Genomic DNA, 24,174 nt, shown 5'->3' with positions numbered 1-24,174 from the left:
GCATATAAATCATGGTCTCTCTATGTACACTTCAAAACCAGTAATTTTAAATATTGCAGGTATTACAGTGAGTTGTGCTGAAAAATACAGCACCATTTCATGAAGGCAGGTGGGATGGTGCTGACAAAATTCTAACCATGTGTACCAAAAAATATCTAATTTTATGGGCACATAAATAAAGAATACACTTGATCAAACTTCACTTGTGAGCCTCTTCTAAAAACTTCAAAGACACTGCTTATCACAGCACTGAGACATTGGTGGTCTGAAGATCACACACTCTCAATTAGCTCTTCATTTGAAAAGGGGAATTAGAACACGTTAATTATGGTAACAGAAATTACTAAATTTCCATGAAGAATGACTCAGAGTTGAACATTTTTTTCTGTTCTTGTGTTGGCAAAACAGTCAATTAGTTCTGGTCTTTTGATCAATTTGAATTTTATAGCAGAAAATGCAAGTGTTCAGATGAGATTATAATGATGTCTATTCTACTGGATGTATAAATGAATTATACATTTCCAGAAATGGATTAGAAAGGCTGGCTTTGTGAATGCAGTTTTTAGCAGCCATAACCAGATGGAAAGAAATAGCAGTTTCAATGGGTAGAAAATAGAAATTATTTGTCACGAACTTCATATTTGAAATGTTAAAAGAATGAACTCCACTGTAGACATAAATATATCTTGTTATGGTATTGCTTCAAATAGCATAATTAGTTTATGTTTTTGAACTAGAAGGTTGTATAGTCTGTTTTTTTATTCTCCTTATCTTCCATTTTTTTCTAAAACTGGACTGCAGTTTCAAGCCAAGAATACCTGAAGTTGGTTTCCACATGCTGTTCCCAATTGCTGCTAGATAACTGTGTTCAACAGGAGAGTATTTGGCTTCTCACTGTACAGTACATAAATCTTATGCAATTGCAGTTTCAATTTTTCTCTTTCCTTTGAACTCTTGAATGGAGGGAAAGAATTTCTTAAAGAGTTCAGTAGGAATGTCCCATTACAAAACATCAATCATCAAATGCCTATTGTACATGGAAAGTGAGGTGACTGTAATAAAATTGACATAACTAAGCAAGCAGCATCTGACCTTTAGGAGCCAGAGCTTATGATCAGAAGACCCAGTATTCCAAACCTTTAGGAGTTAAGAGTTATCATCTCCTGCAAAAAATACCTCGGTAAATGAAGTGCTACATATGAATGTGTGTGATAAAAGAGGTGGAATAAATTCTTCCCTGACCCTTAGTAGGGGAGTGTTGACAGAACAGAGGTAGAGAGTGATTTTTGAAAGGAAGGGAAAAAGGAATGTATCTTTGGGTCTAGATGGGAGCAGCTGCTCCCCTTATCTTCCATCAGTGTTAAAATAGTTGCTGTTCCTGCCATGTCAGCCAAGTCACAACACAGCCTGCAATGCTGTTGATGCAAAGAAAAGATGCAATGGGTACCGTGAAAATGTTGTATCCACAATATGAACATTAATCTTTTGCTGTTTCAACCTGTTTGCTTTTGCCTATGCTCTGTTTTCTGTGTAGCAAGCTGTCACTACCACATTAGTCTTCTTGAGCTTGCCAGTTCTCCAAGTATTCCGAGGGCTGCTTAGAGGAGACAGAGCCACTGAGAGTTCTGACTCAGCATCAGGCTGCTGAGTTAATGTCTTTTTTGTACCTGATTTTTTTTTTTTTTTGTTTAGTTTCTCCCTCCTTTCCCATTTTATTTAAGAGGAGTCAAATATATGCACAACTGATGCAGCTGATTAGTCCAAACCAAAACATTCAATGTTTTAAATCTTAGCAGAAGGCCCTCAGCTGTCCCTGGAAGGGATTGCTCTTCCTATTCAGGTGCTGCATACTTTTGGAAAAATGCATGACCATAGAGCAGGATGCAGTTGACTCCATGCATATACTTTTCCAAGAATATAAATGTTACAGGGTTATACCAGTATCCTCCTAAAGTCTTTGTGTATATTTATATTATTGGTCAAATGAAAATGACAGGAAATAAGAATTTAATATTTTCAGAAATCCTTGAGACAGTTCACTCCCCTACTTAACTAAAATCTGAGTCAAATATGTAAGCTTTTAATTAGATAATCCATTAAGCCAATATAGAGTAGAGTTGTACTGCATAGGGACTTTCACTGTAAAGTAAAAATTTCAAACATTTCAAAAATGTTCAGTTTCTAGAACAACTTTACAAAAAAAATCTCCCAAAACTTAGATTTTGATATGTACTTGACATTTATAAATTCCCTTAGGTTATTCTGTTAGAAATAATCTGGTGGTTTAGGATGACTTGACTACTAGCTTCTGAGGTTGCAAACAATATTTCTGTATTGCTCCTTGATCTGTGAAAGAGATACCAGAGTGAGAAGAAAGTAATAATTATTAAATCTTTCTATTCTTCCACCTTGCTCTGAGAAATATTAAGTACAAAGGAAGAAAAAGGGTATTTTACCCTCTCTGTGTTTTTGCCTCCATCCTTCTGTCTCCATGGCCTCCACTCTTGAGGTACTACAGGAGGATCTGACAGTTCACATAACAAATTCAGAGAGTGTTTTCTGGCAGAGAGTTACTATGGTCTCTATTTTGCAAACAGGAAACTGGAACTAAACTGTAGAGAAGATCATCCAAGTAAGCCATAAACAGAGCAATACATTAAATTCTTTGTTGGTCCATCAGTAAAGTCCCACTTGGAAGAGCACTTCAGGAAGTGCTTATCTGGTTCTCTCTCTCCTTTTTCCCCAAACACACTTTTTTTTTCTTTTTTTTTTTTTTTTTTTTTTTCCATGGAGCACAGTACTACAAAAAGGATTTTTCACTTGGCCTGGCTTGACAGTGTTTCTGTTCAGGGGCAGATTATTAAGTTTCAGAATTACATATATTTATATCTCACAAACAACTTTGCGATCAAAACAAAAAGAGGAGCTAACCATCTGCCATCTTCCAGTTTGTGTTTTAAGAGAAGGTATTTCCAAGAGCTCTTTGAACTTGAGAGCTAACATGCATTTTCTATTCTGCAGATGTTCCAGCAAACTGTAACCCAGCACTGCTTCTCTGGAGTGTGGTGTACTGTGGCTTTAATTCAGCCAAGTACAGCATGTCAAATGTCAGCTTGTTATGACAGCAATAAACTTGTGATTCCCTTGAAGCAGATGTTTTAATTTGTTAGGTGTTTTTTGGGGAAAAAATCTGCTTGCATTTAAATAGATGTTCAGATTGAGAAGGAATTTTCTTGAAAACATCTTTTCCACCTGTATGAAAACTTTATCAGGGAGGCTTATGACACATGTGTGAAGCAGTGCAAGAAATCATCACAAAGATGGCCAAAGTACAGAAATCTCCTTCACACCTGAGAGATGACCTTTTTAAAGTCACTTCAGTATAGGAGTCAGAACTAGACCGTGGAAGACCCTATTTAATGCATCTCATATTGCAAAAGACCACTGAAATCCAGAGTCTGCTGAGGCATCTCCTTCCTGAGGTGGTCCTTGCTGCTGTGAATTGCCACCATACTCTTCTGATCTTTCCCTTTTTAGTGTGCTATTGGTTTTACCCCTTTTTGTGGTGATCAGTGAGGACTACTGTTTTAAAGCAAGTGCCAAAAGGAAAATCTTTGATGGTTTTCAAAGGCAGGGAAGAATTATGCACCTGTTTGAGCTTCAGGTAAAGAATGTTACAGCTGTGGGAACACTATTTCAAATAATTAATTGATCTCATTTTACAGTGAAATATTGGACCTTACTCTGTCCTCTGTAAATTGTAGGATTTTCCCCAGTCATAAATTTGACATTGAAGTTCATATCTTGCTGAATCCACATGGAAAGCAAAAAATTTAGGGGACACTTTGCCGCATTAAACTACACAGACAGATGCAGTCAAAAGATCAGTCTAGAACTTCTCTTTTTCTGGGATTCCATGCCTCACATGTGGTCGTTATTGTGTCATATGTGTTGGCAGTTTGCATTTTTTGTGCTAGTACTTTATACGAGGTGGTGAAGCCCCAGTTGCTGAGGAACATATGCTGTTTAAATTTCAGAAATTTTTTCCTTCCTAAAATCTGGTAACTCCAAAAAAAGTAAGAAAATTTAAGCCTAAAACCAGGCATGGACTTTTCTAGAGTTTTCTTGAAAGGAACATAAAACAAAATTAAACCCTGCTTTGTTTAATGACTGTCCTTTCTCAGAGAAATTTTTAGGAGTTCACTCCAGTCCACCTAGGGTTAAAACAATTCAGCAGAAGCAACTGTGCAGAGTTAAAGCCCCACAAGCTAAGATAATTAATCCACTGTAGACTGATCCCAGAATCACACACTCAGCAGCATTATAGGGGCAATGTGGATCCATCAGCAGTGGGAGTACAAGAATTTCTCTACATTATTTTGATTTATCTGTTGATATGTCTGCCTACTAGATACTCCCATAACTAAATAATGGGCCACGTTACCAGCTGAATATCTTTTTTTTTTATAATTTTTTTATGTTTAAAAAATTCTTGCATGCTCTTTTTATCTCAAAACTTCTGACATTCGTACTTGACAGGAATGGTTAAATCCTACAGCAACAGCCACAGAGCCAGAACAGCATAAGGTTTTGAAAAGAAACTTACATTTCACTTGTTTTGAAATGTGTTTGAAAGAAGAATTTGGGTAATCTGTAGCACTAATATTAACTTAAAGGCAATTCACTTTGGAAACTTCATTTTCACCACACTATATGGCTAATAATCTGTTTCCAAAGACAGCAGGCTTGACGAAAGACAGACTTTAAGGAGAGGGAACTCTCTCAGTTCTGCTTTCTTCCCTACCCAGGGATGCCCACACATCTGTGGGAGTTTGAGGATTTTAAAACTTTACTAAATGGATGGCCTTGAAGAGCCATGCATCACTGCTGCCTTGATGTTAGGGTGTTTATAATTAAAAATCATGACATGTGACCTTTTAGTCCGTGGCCACAGCATAATTACATTCACCTTACCTTATTTATGAATGCAAATCAGGTCAATTTAACTCAGCATTGTGTTTACTCTGCATATTTTAAAAGACATTTCTTGCCACAGCATGTCTTTCTCCCAGCCTCCTGCACTTTGTGGTAATTTCAGAGCATGCTGTCGTGCTGGAATTGCAGGTATGGATAGTTTGAGTGGTGATGGAGTTTGAGTGGTCTAGAGATTCCTCAGATCTGTCAGCAGCCAAAAGTGATGAGATAATATGAATGGCACAGCTTTTCTTTGAATGGCCAACAGTACTCTAAAACAAGTTTTAATGAAATGGATATATCTTGGCAAAAAAACCCCTAATATATCTTTTATTAAATGGATACATCTTGGCAAAAAAACTAATATGTCTCAACTGAAGTTATTCGCGCTAGTTGAAGATCTAATTCCCAGCTGTTATAGAAACAAGGAGACTGCAGGTTCTGGAAGGCTCTGCCCCCAGAACTTGTCTGTGGAAAGTCATTCTTCATTGTGCCTTTGAACCCACACCATGCCTTGAGGTAAACTCCTCCCAAGTGCCAGTGGATTAAATAACCCTTGCATGGAGGTACACAGGGAGAAGCAAGGGGAATTTCAACTGGTCATTATCAATCACAGAGCACAAACAGTTTGGAGAAGTAATCAGTCTCTCTGTCCTTCACACAAAGAGGTTTACAACACTAGAGGAGTTTATTATTATTGCTGGCCTAAGATCATCAAAGTCATTTTGTTTCGTCTTGAACAGTAGTCAGAGGGGTTAAAGGGAGGTTAAACTGCCTAAACAAAATGGAAGCAATTACACAGTGGGATCATGGATGACTGTTTGCTTTAACCCTCACTGACAAAAAAGGTACTATAAGAAAAAAGTTTCCCAACTCTTCACAATCATTAAAAGCATCTGTCTATTTAAGTTCACACCAAGCTTCTTCACCTAAATCTTTGGGGGAATGTCCCTGCTTTAAACACTATCAGCTTCCTCAGAGTTCCACACAGCCCCATTCAGTGTGATCTTTGCAGCACTGTCATCACTTTCCAGCCGTGCAGGGCAGGGCTGACACGGAGCTGGCGAGTGCCTGGAAAAGCCATGGCTTAGCTTTTCTGCTGAGAGACTTGGCAGGAAAAAGAGAAGCTCTGTGGAAGAGCAGTATGATGGGGAATGCAGATTTGGCCCACTCCAAACTTTAAATTGCAAGAAGAGGAATTGACTCTTCTGCTCCATTCAAGGTTATATCACAGCTGAGTTGTCAAACTTGGCCTTCCACTGACCTGCACCATGTGAGGAGATGAAATCTTCACCTGACTAGTTTTGGTTTTTTCTGTTCCTCAAATATGGAAGGTAGAAGAGTAAACAACTTTCACTTGCAGCATGAACACTGCTGTATTGCGGGGCTAAATGGAGCCTTTATTGAAGACTTTATTCCCTGTAGCTCCACCACTATTAAGGAGAAAAACACATTAAAGAGCCCTGGAAACATGACGTGTTTAAAGAAAGCATAGGAAAAAGGTTTTAGTTCCTTAAGCAGGCATTGACACAGTGTTTATTGAAACTTGTCTTTCTGAAAGGTAACTAGGGCTTCTACAGATAACCCAAATGAAGAATTGCATGCCTAATTTTATCTTTATGTAAGACACTTGCAAAATGTACCCTGAAGGAGTGTTGCTGAAATTGCTTCTTTATTGATGTAAATCTTTGCAAAGTTAATGGTGAAATATTTCTGTGATCCTGTGTCACACCTCCAAACATGAGGTGACTCCTTCAAAGAGTTCTCTGTGTATCTCTGAGTATCCTGTGAAGTGTTTATCTTGTTTGAGCTTGTTGCAAGGCTTAAGGAAAAATCATCAGGGAATAGCAAAGAAGGAAAGCACTGGATTTACAATTTGTAAAAGAGCTTGCAATTATATGGCATATCTTCTGTTGAAAAAAAACCAACAAAACAAACAAACAAGAAAAAAAACTCGAACTAACTGTTTTTTAGGGATTTTTAATAAAAGAAAAGCAATGAAAACAGCTTGTTGAAGGAGTCAAAATGTTCAAGCACAAAAAAAGATTTAATAGATTCGCAGTCATAGAAAGAGTTGCACAGGGATGAATCAGGCTCTTACTTCTCAAAACATTACTGTAAATGGTAAAGACTAAATAATATTCTTAGACAAATATCTGTGCATCTCTGATAATTAACCACAGCTTGCACATGAAGGAACATATTTCAGTCTGTCTTGCTTCAGATTTAAAGGAATGGAAAGCTTCAGAGTCAATGGGATTATTCTTTGTTTAAAACTCTAAAGCTGCATTGAGCTATTAGAACAGAGCTTATAATTTGTGACCATCTGCTATAAAAAGACTGAAACTATAAATAAAAATACAGGTAAAGTCATATAAAAGGCCACTGATTTGGCTGAGTTTCTGAGTAGATGGAGGAAAAAAATGGCACCTGTCCTAGGTTATATGTTAGAGAAAATAAAAATCTGGTTTTTTTCAGACTTATCTGAGACAAAATAGTATGAAAGCCTCATGGAAATGTGCTTTCTGCTACAATTCAGAAGCACTTGAGCCTAAATAGTTAATACTAAAACATCAGTTGACTGTGCAAGACCAGTGTAGTATGCCATTTGCTTAATTAAATACATTTCCTTTCCTTCCCCCAAATTAATAGACTACTGGACCATGTCATGATTTATGAATCCTCTAATGCTGGCTGCAAGAATGACACAAATGTCATAGTGCAGGCATTGTTTTACAGACAAGGAGACAACTAGATGTGAGAACACAAATAGGAAATGCTTCCATCGTTAAATGAACCTGATGTCAAGATACTTGTTTTTTGTGTCATGTCATTGTAGTGTAGGAAAGAGTCTTATTCTTTTTTACCTCCAAAAGCAGGGTATCAAAAAATGTGTAAAAATGCACCTGAGTTAGGAAACCTGCACAATCTCATATTCAGCAGCTTGTTTAATCACAGGCTCTTTACAAATGCTTTTTTCTTGTGCAGTCCTAAAATATAAATTTTATTATCCAGAATAAAACTGAAGGCTACCCTGGAAGGCAGTTCAGTCTGGCAGGGGTCAGTGGTGCTTAGTGATGTTCAGGCTGTAACTTATTGTCACTGTCTCACTGCTGACAGCAGAAAAAAGAGCTACTGAATTGCCCTGCATCTTCCTGTCACTGCTGCACCTCCTTCTGTTCAACCCACCTCCCCACTGCTGCCTTGTTTAGGTAAAAGACCACTATAAATTAATGTGCTGTATAAAATAAACTTAGGTCAGAATAGAATGCACCAGGAAATGCTGTTGTACAGGCTAAAATTACTGGCAGGAATCAATTCTTGAGGCAAAGAACATCTCTGAGAACAGCAAGTGTGTACTGTACTCCAGTCTCACAAAGATGAAATTTCCCAAACTTTCACTGAGGAAAGCTGCTGGGTATCTGGTGCTGCAAAATTAGGTTGCTCTCAGCTAACACTGAGTGTTACTAATTTTGCTGCTCTGTACAAGCTGGACATTCATCTGTAAGCAAGAGATCAGAGGGGTGTGCTGCATTCTGGATGAGGGACAGTATTTTTATGTGTTGTTCTAGCACCAAGAGGATGGATTTATTTAGCAAAGAAGGATTCATTTTATCATTTGAGGTCTTTATGCCTGAGGTATAGTAGTTTGTGCAGAGAGGAGAGATGAGACTTTTGGACTGCTCCCCAACAATTTGTAGGGATTTCATTCTTTCCCCTTAAATGGACAAGGAGGACAAGACTGATAGATATTTCCATGGCACTGCTTTGAATTAACAGTTTCAGTAGCAACTATTATAAACAGCCAGTCTGAGTTAGGATTTCTGATCTCACTTTCTCTTTAGAAGCTCTGAGGCCAGCCAATTTTTTTTTTTCTTTTCTTTTTCTTATTTGTTTTAATCTTTTATTTCCTTTCACAAACCAATTCCACAGGATTCCTAAACTATAAAAATGAAATTACTCCCTATAAAATATAATTGGAGCTGCATTGTAGTTCAAGTGACAACCAGATGCTGGAAAAGAAACCAACAAACTGTCAGTCCAATTATATAAGTTTCTTAGTGCTCACTGCACAAAGTCTGGTCCAAAAGAGATTTGTTTCTGCTAAGACCTTGCTGGTAATTTTTATTCATCCTAAACAGCCTTTTTGATAGCTTTTCTCCTGTATCTACATGTTTTCTCAACATACAGACACTAAAACTCGTGTGTGTTCTGTAGGCTGGGAAGCAAATTCAGAAGTGCAATAGGTATGAGAGCAGTTTATATAAAACCAATAGTGGCAGCTACAGGGGCTGTATTCCCACCATCCCTTAAAACACATGAGTTACCTCACCAGGTCAATGGAATTCCATCCATGTCTAATAAAAGCAAATTGAAGAAAATCAAGTCACTTATATTTGCAAATTGGCATCTTTTTATAGAGTAAAACAAAAGTGTGGGTTTCCTGCTTATTAAATACTGTGGGTGTTGCTTTTGTGTTCTGTGAAGAATTCCAATCTCTGTCTTTGAATGGCTGCACAATCCACCCAAACTCTCTTAGAACTTATCTAGTTATCTAAGCTGAAAACAGTGTTAGAAAATTTGTCAGGTGGTGGCAACAAGCTAAGTAAAACAGTTGCCCTGGTGTTTTAGCATCACTGAGCTGTTGGCAATTTTTTTTCCCAAGGATTTGGAGCTTGTGTGTTCAGCTCCAGCATTGGATACAGGTATAACAGGAGGCAATTGAAATGGAGATTTTTGAACTTCCTGCTGTCTTACTCCAAGTTTTTTCCATTAGGTCATTGTATGAATTAGTACCTTGACCAAGGTTAGTGAAAGAGACTGTAAAAACTAGATTCAATTTAAGTACTGGGAATATTTTGATGAGAGAAAACATTGGATAGACACAGGATTAGGCTCTTGCTGCCCATGTCCAATAACAGTCCAAGTCCTTTCTTCAAGTGATAATTTCAAAGTCATTTCTTCCAAAGTTCAGTAGGCATTATATTTTCAAATGTGTGAACGTTATGATAGATATTCTAATTATTTATATAAAATCCTCATTTACAGAGGTTGGTGGGGTTTTTTTTGTTTTTTTTTTTTTTTTCATTTTTTAATCTGTAAAATCTGCTAATGAAAGTATTTGTGTATTATGGCTTTTTGAGGTTCAGTAACAGTAATATTGACTCACATTACCTAAGAAAGTATGTTTATTTCTTTGGAACCTCAATACCTCTTTCTACTTCTTGTAGGACAGCACTGTACAAATGACCAGGCTTCTCCAACAACTGGTATTACCTAAGGTCAAAAATATAATATAAAAATATAACCTGGAATGCTTCAATTTGTACTTAGTGAGCAGCAAAGTTGTTTCTGCATTGCATGTTTCTTGTACCACTGCATTAGAAGCAGTTTCAGAGTGATTTATAGGCATAGCCAGAGATGAGGAGCTGAGCAATAATTCAGTTTCAAGTTAATAAAGCCATGAGTGTTGGTTGGATGGTTGCAGTCCCAAAGCAGGTGCCACACCCTGTGCCTGTGCTATGCATGTGTGTGCCCTTTGCCACCACTACTCTTTGGACACAGCAGTGCAGCTGGCTGTGGGCAGGGGCTAAGTTCAAAGTCCTTTGGAGAGCTCAGGATTCCCCCCTCATCATCTGAGCATTCATACTGTGTCTCTTGAAGCACACAGAGATGACCACACTGCCCTTCTGTACCTCCAGGCCTGGATTAAAATTTTTTACTCAGAGAGAAGAAAATGTTAAAAATGAGTGAATGTAAAAAGAGCCTTTGGTTGTTTACCTTGGGCTGCTTTTGAATGAACTTTAACAACCAGGACTGCAAAATCACAAGCATAGAACTAACAATGAAGAAAAATCAGAACTTGTTTTCTGGTGACGGAAATGACTTGGTATCTGCTGTCAGAAGTAGAAAAAAGGAGAAAAAAAAAAACCAAACCAAGAAAATCAAATAGCTTTGATTGGTCAGCAGTGTATATGACATTTCTTTGCAAGTGTTTATTATCTATATGATACACACCATCTGCAGCATGAGGTGTAAACACCCAAAAGCAAAATCAGGAATGCATTTGCTGTGTTTTTAACAGGACTCCTTGAGTATTTTTTTATTTCATAGTTCTTGTAACCAGAAGTGGACACCAACCTAACCCTATCAAATACTGACACTGGAAAGACACTCTGAGTCCAGACATACATACCCTTTGTACCTGACCTGTCTTCCTATCTCTCATCAAAAGTGCATGAGACTGGAGCTATAACACATTAAGCAATGTGACATACTCTTCATGTCCCTGCATAATTCCCAGTGCATCCTTGGGGATATGCCTTCTATAAAACTCCCTCTCTTGGTAGGGGTGACTAGGGACAATGCCCAAGCCCCTTTGGGGATTGGACTAAATGATCTTTAAAGATGCATTCCAACCCAAATCATCCTATGTTACTAAGCAAATAAAATCAGGGAACTCGGAATATTCAAAGCAGAATTTGGGATTTATTTTTAGCGTGAAGGATCAGCACCTGCATCTGGCTGGAAGTTTGAAATTTATATGTAAAAAGGATCTTGCTTGACAAGATTTAATGACCATTTTCTTTACTTCCTTAAAGTTTCAGTGGTGAATGGTGGACATCCTTTCGTTTGTCTTCTCTGATTCCAAGTGCTGTTACTGTCTTCAGTTTTCAGGCACAAGAAACTACTTTCTTTGATATGTGTAGGTCTAGAAAAAGTCTCAGTTATGCACTAATGGTTCAGAGGTTTATATTGCAAATTATTTGGGGCAGGAATTCTATATTCCTTGGTGTGTGAAACATCTGAGTCTCTGAGGACTCTGGGTCCCAGCGTTCAGTGAACACAATTGGAATATATTTTGATTAACTGGGTTTTGGACGAGGCTGTCTTGTTAACTGAAATGCAAAACACAAATAGAATTAATATTTTTTTTTCACTTATCCTTTCCTAGGAGTGCCTATCAGAATGTTCTTTGTCTTAAAGTCAGTCATAAATTTTATGACAGTATGCATGCCAGAGAGCTTTGCACATAGACATGTTTCTCTGTTGTCAATAGTGGTTTATGTCACAGTGGGAAATTTGACTGCTGTCTTCAACACTCAAATATAAGTGGCAGAATCACAATTCACAGTCATAATTTTATGAATAAATTTACCTTCTCTTCAGATCTCAGGGAAATTATTTATTTTGTTTGGACTGAGCACTGGCTCTTTTGGATGGCTTATATTTAAATTCAAGACAGTTCATTCATATGCAAATGCTGTGCCAGGGGCAAGTGGAACAAAGTAGATGAAGTCCTTTTTTTCTACCCAAAGGCTGGTCCATGAGGCCATATTTCCATTCCTACTAAACAAAAGTGTTCCTGTAGCACTTATTTCAGAAGTGAGCATACCATTATCACATTTAAAAAATACCTGTATCCTTCCCTATATTCTGATATGAACCACATGCCATGGACTGATGGCAATCCTCTACACTGGTCATCCTGAAATAAACAGCTTCTGAAAGCCACATCCTTGTCCTTTCCATCCCATAAACTCATACTGTAGCTGAAACACAGGACAACAGAAATATAATATATCATCAAGATGGTTGTGATTGCCATGAAATATAACAATATCTTGGTATGAATCTACCCAGGATCATTTTTTCCCCTTCAGACATTCACGAATGCATCAGATAGAAACTCTTTCAAGTATTTGCCAAGTGAATATAAATATGAACAGCTGGGGCCAGGGAAGGAATCTTTCCTTTTATTTTCCCCTCTGTTATGCATCAGCATTTGATTGTTTTGTTTATCTGGCTTTGGGCCTTTTGTTTTGCTTGTTTGTAGATGTATGAATTTTAATGAACAGAGCACTCTGGTACGAACAAAATACTTGGAGACAGCACAGAGCAGTGGTTAAAAGAGTGTTGGTACTCAGGTTGTTTAGATCCCATTTCAAGTCTTTTCACCTCTGAAAAATATCTTCCTTCTATTCTAAGCATGTGCCTATCACCAGTCTTTCTTTCATCTCTGGTTTTGCTTATCATGTTTTTGACAATTCCCTTTGTCCCTATTTTTTCTACATCTTGTTCCACTGTTTGACCTTTTCTTACCATGCCCAGTTCAAGTTTTTTAACCCAAAAGGGTATTGAAAAAGTCAAATTTTGCATAACCTAGGCCTTGGGAGACTCCAGCAAAATTACCAACACATCTTTTTTTAATGAAGTATCTTTTTGCACAGCCAAAAAAAAAGCATAATTTGAAGCCCAATGCTACTGGATTTTGAGCCAAATAAGTGAAGAATAAATGGGATAAATCAAAAAACCATGGAGAAGACCCCTATCAGCTTTTCCCTGAGAAAACCTTATTATACTCTGCTGGGAGAATGGTTCCCTTTTTTTTTTCCATTTTTCTTATAATATTTCCATAAATTTCTACTGATGTCTTCCACAGAGAGGAACTGGGCTCTTGATCTGAACAGCTATGGCAGCTTTAAAAGTTTTAAGTACAGGAAGATTAGAGGAAAAAATGCAGTGATCAAGGTGAGGAAGACATTTGATCTTCATTAAATAGCTGTAGGAAGAAATCTTGCAAGAAAAGCAAAACAAAAGGAAGAAAAATCACAAGTCTCCACCAAAAAATATTCCAGTTGTCTTGTCACATACCCGGACAACGGTTTAGACTTATTCCTGCCAATAAATTTCTTATAAAGAGACCAAACTGAAACACAGATGTCCCATCTCATCAAATGTATATCATGACTGGCCTTAAGCCATGCTGGAGTCTTACTCATAACTGATTGGGCATTTCAGAAATCCCTGTGTCTCAATTGGAACAAACAGCTTTAGGAGGAAGAATGTGCGTGACCGGGAGCTGCCCTTCAAATGCTGCTGCTGGTTTTTCTTACAGTGCACATGGGAGGCCAACCATGGCCTGAACCTAGAGACACAGTTAAAACCTGGAAGTTAAAACCTTGACAAAGCTGTGCCTGGACTGTGCAGTTTGATTTCACAGTACTTTTTCAATGTTAGCAGGAAAATACATTGTTTGGCTTTCCCTGTCTTTGCTGAAGAGTATTTGAGAGAACTTGTTCTCACTCCCACTCTTTGAACAGGCTGGGCCTGCACTACACAGCTGACTTAGTGGCACCTATGACTTCAAATGTCTTACAAGAGGTTATACAGGAGCAAAAACCTTCTTTTTTTTTTCTTCTTTTTTTTTTTTTCTGTAGTAACATGATTATCGGGGTGAACTTCTGTAGCACAAATAGCGCTTTTGTGGGGATAGAAAATGCCCCAGTAGGTTTCTCTAATCCTTCTTGAGAGAGACATCCTGGGGCAATCAACTCATTTATACATTCTCTACATTTTTCCCCCCCTTTTTCTTGAAGAAAAGGGCTGGTTTGCTGCCAAGACCTGTTTAATGGTAACCTATGCAATCCATTCTAAAAACACTCATTTTTCATACCCAAATTAATCTTGTAACAGGATAGCTGCTCTTATTTTCATTGTCATTTTGCCCTTTGGATAAGAGATCACAAACACACAGATATCCAACTCAAAGATTCTAAAAAGCATATATAAGAGAGGGAAAATAGGAATGGCATTGCTATAATTATAAACAGAAACAAGTAGCCATACATCTTCATTTCTCACATATTACATCTATTAATAATAGAACGAAATGTAATTTGTGCTGAATATTGCTCAGAGTCTTGTGCCAGAAGCATAATTGTTTTAAATCAGATTGGTAGTTGGAAGGAAAAGGCTTTTTTTAAACCCACAGTAAACATAATTTATGAAAAAATATTAAAATATTATATATTCCATTTTTTTCTGGAACACAGAATGAATTTTGACATCAAAAATTATATAAACAATGAAGAATTTGGTATGAAACTACTGTACAGAATTTTAAAACCATACATGCACGCTCTTGTGTATAAAATATAATATCTTGGCACTGGCAAGAACAGCTTGCTACAATGAAAAAGTTATAGATGTAACTTTTACTGCAAGCACGCAGCCTTTTTAAACCTGTGTCTTGTAAAAGCATTGCAGACAAATTTAAACAAAGGGTCGAGGTTTCTGTGGCAGGTTTGGACTCTCGATTCTTCCTTTTTGGGGGGGTGGGTGTAAAATTTTATGGGTTCTGCTCACACACTTAGAGGCTTTTCTCTCAAAGGACTTTCTTGTAGAGGAACACACTGCAAAATGTGTGATTTCTGACACCTCTCCTGTTCCCAGCAGCACAGGCCTAAATTTATGTTCTCTGTCCTGCATCCCACTCTGCAGGGACATGAAGAAAATAATGTCTTATTTTTCCTTCATTTCCCCACACACCCTCTTTTCCTTTGTGCGCCAATATATCTCTTCAAACTGACTTTCCTTGTCTGTGGACAAGATTGAATATCTCTAAGTATTTTGGAAAGATGGTCCATCTCCTTGCATTGTTGAAAGGGTTTGAAATTGTGCTTTTTCAACTAGACTTGAAAGTAGGAAGCATTCACCAAACCCACTAAACTGAGATTCTTTCCATTGAATACGAGCTTCAGCCCAAGACCTTGATCTTCATTCTTCCTCATTAATTTCTTTAAAAAATTAATTTCCTCACTAAGCTGCGAGTTGTGATTCTTTAGTTTATGCAAACAAATTTAAGCTCGTGGATTTTTTATAATTTTTTTTTTTCAAGTGAGAATTTGCTTTCTTTCTCCATCACTGGCTGCTCACTGGTTTGTCTGTGATGGGTTGCTGAGGTCAGTGGTACTTTTTCTGCTCCATGAATGGAATGACTCAAGTGTTTGAAAGAGACTAATGACTCTAATAGCCAACAAAGGATGAATTTGCTTATGTATAAACATCTTTGTTTGTGTGCCAGTTAGGACATTTATGCACAGTACATCTATTCTTCCAGCATAGGTGTATGCAAATTGAAATGAAGCTGGGGGGGAAATGGCAAATGGAGGTTGCATTTCAGATTTCAGATGGAGAGACTTGGGAGCAGCCCAGCTCCCTGGCGGGGCACAACAGGCGCCTCCGGTCCCCTGTCTGTGCTCTGGGTTTCCCACAAAAGAAAATTGCTGCAGGTCCCATCCAGTCTGCATGTCCCAGCAAGTCCCTAGTTAGGGTGTTTGGAGCAGAAGGACTGCAGGGCACAGCACCACACAGGCCCACAGGTCACATTATAATGAGCTGGAGATGATCAGAGAGATGTACTGGACAACTGCAATTCCCGAAAACAGCTTGAGTGTGTTTCTGATGTGCATTAGAAAAAGAAAAAAAAAAAAAAAAACAAGCTTAAAAGCAAAAGCTTTTCAGAAGTCTCTGCCATACCTCCAGAGTTGCAAATGCTGTAAAACATATTTTCCTATCATAAGGGTCTATTTTTCAGTACTTTGCTCTTCTCCTCCTTCTTTTTTTTTACTTCTCTCATCAGAAAATGACCACAAAAACCTTGAAATTTAAAAACATCATCAATATAGAGATGCTTCTGTGGAACATCTTAGTTTAAATAGGTTAGAACATATTGACTAAATTCTCTTTGGGTGAAAGTGTTCCAACTATATGCAAAGGCAACTCTCTTCCAAAATAATTTTTCAATTAAAAACATTGAAATTATCATTTTCAGTCTCTTGTGGGTTATTTTCTTCCATCTCTGCATAGTTTGAATTATTTGTGTTGGTTTGTTTGTTTTTGCAGACATCTGATTTCTTTTAATAAGTGTATCCATGCAAAAGTTACATAAAAAGAGAAAAAAGAGGTAATAACTTACTCTAGACCAGAAGCAACATTGGGGGCAGGGGGTAAAATCAAACTTCAAATTATTGCTGCATGTTGGAGGCACAAGCAGCAAACAAAAAATTGGGCATTTTCTATTGAAAAAAATATTTTCAGTTATTCTGTATTCGGTATATTCTGATATGATTTTGTCACATAGCACATTTCCTTGGTAAGCCACAATGCAGACTTTGGAGCTCACAGCTTAGAACCTTCTGGGCTCCTAGGACCAACCAAAGCTTTTAAGAAGCACAAGTGGAAGCAGCAGTGAAGGACTTGCTCAGGTGAGAGCATCCCATACCCAGCCCACCTTCATATCATCAACTGAGGGCAGCACTACTGAGGGCCCTTACAGAGGGAAAAATGATGCCTATTAGTGCTTAAGGTCAAACCTGCCACATCCCAAGATCTGTCTGAAGTCTAACATCTCTTTGGAGTTGAGCAGAAGCATTTACTGAGCAAAGCAAGCGTGCCAGGGTCTGGGACCACTCTCTCCTCTGGCTCATCAGGATGTCTGTCTGTCTTCACAGCACATCCAAGTCAGTGGGCTCAACACTCTGGAGCCCAGAGTCCAGGGAAAGCTTAGTGTAGATATTGCCATAGAATGTCTTTTCTTTCTTCAGTAGTGGTGATTCCAAGCTTCCACCCACAGCCTGCTTTAATGACAGTACTGTGGAGGACAGTGACGCCCACAGTTTGGTACTAAGTCTGTTGTCAGCTCTCAAAGTTTCTCACAGAGTTTAGCTCAGCTATTTAGGGCTGATGAGATCATGCTGTTTAATAGACCAGAGACCACATACGGATGATTTACCAGCACTCTGGAGAGCCACAGTTTGAAAATCGTTGAGCACAGCTAATCCCAGGACTTGATTCTGGCAGGTAAGATCGGTCACTGGAATTGCTCCTGTCTAAGAGGTGCAAAAAGCCTTGACTAAAGCAGCATTTTCTGGATTTACTTCTGTAACACTGTTATGACTTTGCTGATGCCTGCAGTAATGTATGGGAAGGAATAACAAAACCAGCCATGACTACTGCAGGTCCTGTTTTTGGCATTGGTGTTTTCAGAGATGTACACTTGTTCAGTACCTGCTCCCAGTTTCTCTGAAGAGTCTCTTTCCTATGAATCTCTGCCTTGCCTGTTAATGAATGGAGCTGTGAATTCCATACAAGAAGGGATCTATCCCTCCTGGCTGGGCAGATATTGCTGGCATTGTATAAACACAAAGCTATGGGAGTGGCTGTGGTGTAGGTGATTTCTCAAAGCTCACTGAGAGTTCTTGGTCATGCTGGGTGTTGAGAGAAGGGGATCTGGCTGGCCTAATATTTTCTTGCCAGCTGTCAGTGAGCCCCATGGATGTTTCTGCAGCAGGATCAGTGCAGGTGCCTGTGTTCCTGTGGGTTTCCTTGCAGAGGTGTGAGGGCTGGGTGCACATGAAGCCACACAGCCGCTGTGTTTGTCTAATGCTGCTCAGTGCAGATCCCAGCCAGGGCTCGGATTTGTGGCTGGGCTTGGAGCCTGCACAGCTAAGGATTCAGGATTTGGCCTGCATCTGTCTGTGTGTTTATATAATGACAGAAAAAGCAAATTCCTTACAAGCAAATATGAGTCAAAACAAAAACACTGTGAAGGTCAGCTGAGCACAGCAGTGAGATGATGTTATCCCAGCCACTCTTCAACTCTTAAGCTGCCCTACCAGCCAGAGGGACTCCTGGGCAAAAGTTCTGAGAAGATGCCAGCTGGGAAACCACCCACCGACACCCAGCTGGCTTCTCAAAACAATTGGAGCCTCAATGTTTCACACTCTCCTCCAGGCACAGCTGCAGGGCACAGCCCAGCCACAGAGCAGTACCAAGGGCTTCTCATCAAGTTTTCCAACAGAAATACTGGACATGGGAAACACTGTTACAAATCCTAATTGGAAAGGATTTACTTTTTTAAAATACGATGAACAGCAACATATTTAAGGCTAATTCTTTTTTTTTTTTTTTCAAACTAGCTGGCATAGTATTAATCCAACAAGTCAGACTCTGTTTTAGGGCTGGGTTTTTATGGCTTTTTTTTTTTTTCCTATTAATGTATTGGTTAGCATCTTGCTTTCAGCCAAGATGCTATAAACAATTCACAGACACAGATCCAATCCAGAGTTAAGGTTGATCAAAGCTTATGTGCAGCCCCTCAACTCCTAGTGCTCAGGATAAAAGCAGAGGTCTTTGTTTAGGATGTGGTGTCCTTGAAAATATATATCCCCTCCTTATTTGTTTGGCATTAATTTAATTTCATTGTAACCTCATGTCTATAAACACCCTTCCATTAAGTAATAACAATATGCAATTCTTCTTGGAAAAATTTGGAAACTATCTGGAGGCATTCACCCTAAATGTGTATTTCATTTTTAGAGATGTAGTAATGTGTTTACTGCAGTAATTTTGAGAAGTTACATTGCATTGTGATCACTTTTCTTGTAGAAAGGGTCCAGCTTTGACCAGTTCCATTGAGTTAGGCTCTGTACTTGGATAGTGTCAATATCTGGAAAAGTTTCAGGTTGTGTGAACAAGACAAGCAGGAAGTCCTGTGCACATTCTACTGACTGAATGGAGAAACATCAGGGCTGAATCTAGAATTAAAATCTGAAGTCCTTGCAATTGGGCTATCTGCCCACCCCCCAACCATCCTGGGGCAAAGCCTCCATATGCACCAGCATACACTTAATGTTTGTCAGGTGAATGAGAACCAAACCCAGCAAGGGGAGGAGAATTTAGCAAACAGCAGCTGTTGCAAATAATTTGCAATTTGCATGCTACATATTTGCCATTCTGTTTCGAGGAAGCCAAATCAGTTAAAATCTAGATTTATAATAATACCTTGTTTCCTAGATGGCAGACAGAATGAGTTGGTCAGGGCCTGCAGTATGCACCAGCTTTGTCTCTAAACTGGGTTGTCTTTACAGAGAGAGGCTCTTGGTGCAGATGATAGGGCACTGCAGAGTTCCAGGTAAAAATTTTAAGTTGTTTTACTTTCTTATATTTGCAGGAAGCATTACCAGAAGTCAATAGCCTCTGCATTTCTGCCTAAGAGGTCCTAAACCATGCTCATCTTTATGACCTCCAGACTGTTCTGGGCCTAGAACAGGTTTGTTCCTGAAGGGCTGTACACAGAGAATGAGCATTCTCTACTCAGGGGAGTAAGTTTGTCTGTGAGGGCAGAATCTGGCATGGAAAAGCCCTGTGCCCCATCCTTCAACAGGGCAAGCTCCCATGTGCAGTAGCCCACTAAAGAGCTCTTTTGTGTTATGTATGACTTATGTACCAGATGTTTAACCCTGATAAAATGCAGATCAGGTTTTGTTAATGCTTATCTTGCAGGACAACTTCTCATCAAGTTTGTGTGATACAAAATTAATAATTTTGGCTAAATATAGTCCTCTCACAGAAATGAAAAATCCTATATCCAGCCTCGCTCACTCCTTGTGAGTGGGGCAGGAAACCTCTCCAAAGAGAACAAAATTGGTCCATTTTTCTTTTATACTCATATGCTAAATTACACAGATATTTTCCTTTTAATTTTCATCACTTTTTTTCATGTGTGAGTTTTGCCAATCCAGTTATCTTCAGGACAAACTCTCCTTACTACAGCAAGGATAGTTCCTCACAATACTTCCATCATGTGTAGAGGTAACTCAGCATTTTATTCCTACTATTGAGATTTTGCAATATGCCCCTGAGAGCTTGATAAACATCCCCAGACTTATTCCAGTCAGCTTATGGGACACTGAAGGCCATCTCTAGCCCAAAGCAGAGTTTCCATTGGAAATGGAATATGATTTTGAACTGGGAACCCAGAAGCAGAAGGATTTTAATTTCTATTGTTCTTAGCCTTTCATTGGTGTTAAATTAGGCTTACTGTCAAGTGGAAAAAAAAAGATTATAGTAAAGTATAAAGCAAAATGTCAAATTTTATTGCCTGCCTGGTTTTGTTGTTGTAATGGGAGCTGAACAAATTGGTAATGGGTAGAAGCCTTGTGCTCATAGTTACTAGAGAGGCAAAAGTATTGGTGAACTTTGTGTTCTGCCTTAAAACTCACTCTGGGTTATGTGGCTACTATTTTATGCTGCTGTGTAGAAATAAAAGGTTTTTTCCTTAACTGTTGGAGCACCAGAAGTATTCTCCTCTTCCATGGGAAAAAAAATTAGAATGATTCCATCACTTTGTTAACAGCAAATCTTAAGCATTTAATAAATTTAAATATTTCCCTTAGGTTAAATTTAAGAAAATAAACCAACTCCTTGGGTTCCGATGAATTTGCACTTAGAAAAAGAGATTCTATTATCTACGGAATCTTTTTCTGAAGATAAGTGAAAAATCATTTGTGGAAATACGACACAACAAAATGTCATATCAAGTTGCAAATTTGAAATAGCAGAAAGTGCCGTTTTTTCAGCAGATATTTTCCATTTAGATTTTTCAGGGAAGACAGTTTCTCCTGACTTTAGGATTAATTTCTGATTTAATTTTCCATTATAAATTACATAATATCTATTAGTCCTCTCTTCCCCATAATCCGTGAGAACAGCTCTACATGCATGTGAATTCTTCTGATGTTTTAATTGGATGTGTCTCCACATGTGATACTGTAACTCTCTCATTTAGCATCAGTGGTTTAGCATCCTTTGGAGCAAAGTGAACCAATGACTTAATTAACTTCCACTTGGGCAGTTATCTGCTCTGGGAACCTGCAGGAAGTATTATTCTATTTGAAGGTGACAAATGAACATACATGAGGTACCACACGCCACCCAGTGGGAGATCTGACAAGAAACATAATTTATTTCATTAGTGGTGCCAAAATGGTCTTTCAAGCTGAAAACCTAAATATGTAGCAGTGTTTTAGAAGATGAAACAGCATAGGCTTTGTCTGAAATAATTGATTGTGTACAGTTTACAACACATATTTCCATGGGAAAGTTTAAGCTTTGTTTCAGTCTTCATCCATTATACTGTAGTTTGTTAGGTGCCAACCTAAGTGGTTTATAAAATAAACAGTCATAAATATTTTTGGATTTGGTAATACTTATCAATTACATTATGAAATATAGATTTAAAAGAAAATAACCAACTCTGATTCAGAATTAACTTTGGGGTTTTAGAACATATTTATAATTGCTCTGAGTATTGTAGAGTTCAAAACATGGCTACAGTCTCCAACATCCTTGGCTTTCTTCAGATTTATTGTAATTTATAGAGTAAAAGTTAGTGGCAGCCTCTAATTACCCACAGAACCAAAGTTTCCTGAATGAAAACTTGAGATCAAAGGGCATGAATAATAGCCTTAAAGGCATCTCCCCTTACACAGGCTACTCTTAGCCCCTCTGCTGTCCTTTGGTATAAATTAAGCACCTTAGGATGAATAAAACATGAAGCACAGAAGGTTTAGATTTCACAGAAGATGAATGGTTGGATTATTGATGGGAAAAGGAGCATGGGAAAGTATAAACCATGTAGATCTAAAAATTTCAAACCATGTAAGCAATCACCTTTGCTTTAGTAATTTTTTAAAATTTATTTTTCGTCATTTTGTTCAAGTCCTTTCTGTTGATAAGGCAGCTGGGTTGTTCTGTGTCACTGAGCTGCCCTTTAAAGCAAGCTCAGAAGCCTTTCACAGTTCATTCTGTTGATTTCAGTGGGCATATGACCAGGCCATAAAACCACAAGAGCAATCACTGGTTGTTAAAAACCATACAAGCACTTACATTCAATTATAATGAAAAAGGTGCATACCTCTTGTGTCTCATGAAACTCAGACTTGAAGGCTGTTTGATTCCTCATATATATAGCATGAATCCAGTTCCTTCCTGATGCAAAGTTCATTGCCTTTCACTAGTGTTACACAGGCTGAATTTAATTCATTTCATATCCCATCATTGTATAAATGTGCATAACCGTAGGAATTAGGAAAATAGGATCAAAACCCTTTCTAAGCACATGTTTATTCATAGACAAAGATTTTCCAGGATGAGTGGGTACATGAGGCAAAAGCCATGTGTTTGTTTCAAACAAAATTCTGTATTTGCTTTCTATGAGGAACATTTTCTTTGAAGGAAAAAAAAAAAAAGTATGAAAAGAAAAATCAGTAACAGTTTTGGGAAATGGTAATATAAAATATTTCTCCACGAGCCGTGAAAATGGTTGACTCTTCATCTTGGCCTTAATTTGTTAAGAATCAAAATATTAACTTTCTGAAATTTGGACATTTGAAAAGTTATTTATTTTGTGTTTACCTGTATTGAATGCAATCAATGAAAGCAGTCAAAGGCCCAAAATACCTTCCTTTGAATCAGAGAAATGCATATTATATCTTATTCAATCCTATAGCCCAGATACCACAGCAGGCAAGCAAACCCAGGAAAAGGGGGTCACACACTTCATTAACATCTGGGCTTTGAACAAAGCTCATCTGATTTCCAGAAAGTTGAGTCAGGCTTTGTCTCTCCTCTTAAGGCTGTTCCACTTTTTAGAATACCATTAAAAATTAATTGGCTGGGGAAGGGAACCCAAGTGTCTCACATCCCTTGGGATGGGTCTAACCACTGTCTTATCCAGTCATTTTCACGCTCTCTTGCTGTCTCAATAAATATTGAAGTGTTTTATGCAAAACTAAAGGCCTCTGTATGAGCAAAGGAGAAAAAATACATTCAAAGGCTATTGTAGATTGAGATTGTTGCAGGAGCCTTGAGTAGGGGGAAGTCCTTCCTTTGACTCTTGCCTTGAACTAGGAAAAAAGAGGTTTGAACCTCTCCCTCCTCATATAGGATCTTGCTTATTTTTATAAACTGGATTAAAAAAATAGAAATTTAAACAAAAATGTGCACTGCAAAGATCTCATGCTACCTTTCTGGCTTTCCTGATTCCAAATGCAGAAAAAAATACCATTTAGAAAATTGTAATGACAAGCCTAGGGGTGTGGGTTTTTTTGTTTGGGGGATGTTGGAATTTGGCATAAAATTTTTGTTCAGTTTGGTTTAGACAAAAAGTCTTACAGTAATCTAAATAACACTGCTTCAAATTTATATTTGTTTTTTTTTAAGAAAATAAATACGTAAACAGCTAAAGAAATAGAGCAAGAACATTCCCATGCTTTTTCTAAGATTCTAAAATCTTTTTTCTCATGTCCATTTATTTGAAGGAATAGCTGTGAGTCAAAGTCTTTTTGATTATGGCCAAAAAATTGTTGTTTTTTTTTTTTTCTCCTGTGAAGTATGACAGGGAAAAGTACCATCTTTCAAGTAGTTTTAATCTTATCTCTGAATAGGTGTAGTTGTGCTTAAATTGTCAGGTTTCAGGAAAACTCTGAGCTCCCAAGGCTGATCCAAAGCCCTCTGAGTAGGTGACAGTCTTTCTGTTGACTTAAACTGTCTATAGAGGGGAAGCTCTCTGAG

The sequence above is a fragment of the Erithacus rubecula genome, assembly GCF_903797595.1.
Source record: "Erithacus rubecula genome assembly, chromosome: 4".
Lineage (NCBI taxonomy): Eukaryota > Metazoa > Chordata > Aves > Passeriformes > Muscicapidae > Erithacus > Erithacus rubecula.
Note: the sequence above shows the minus strand (reverse complement) of the source record.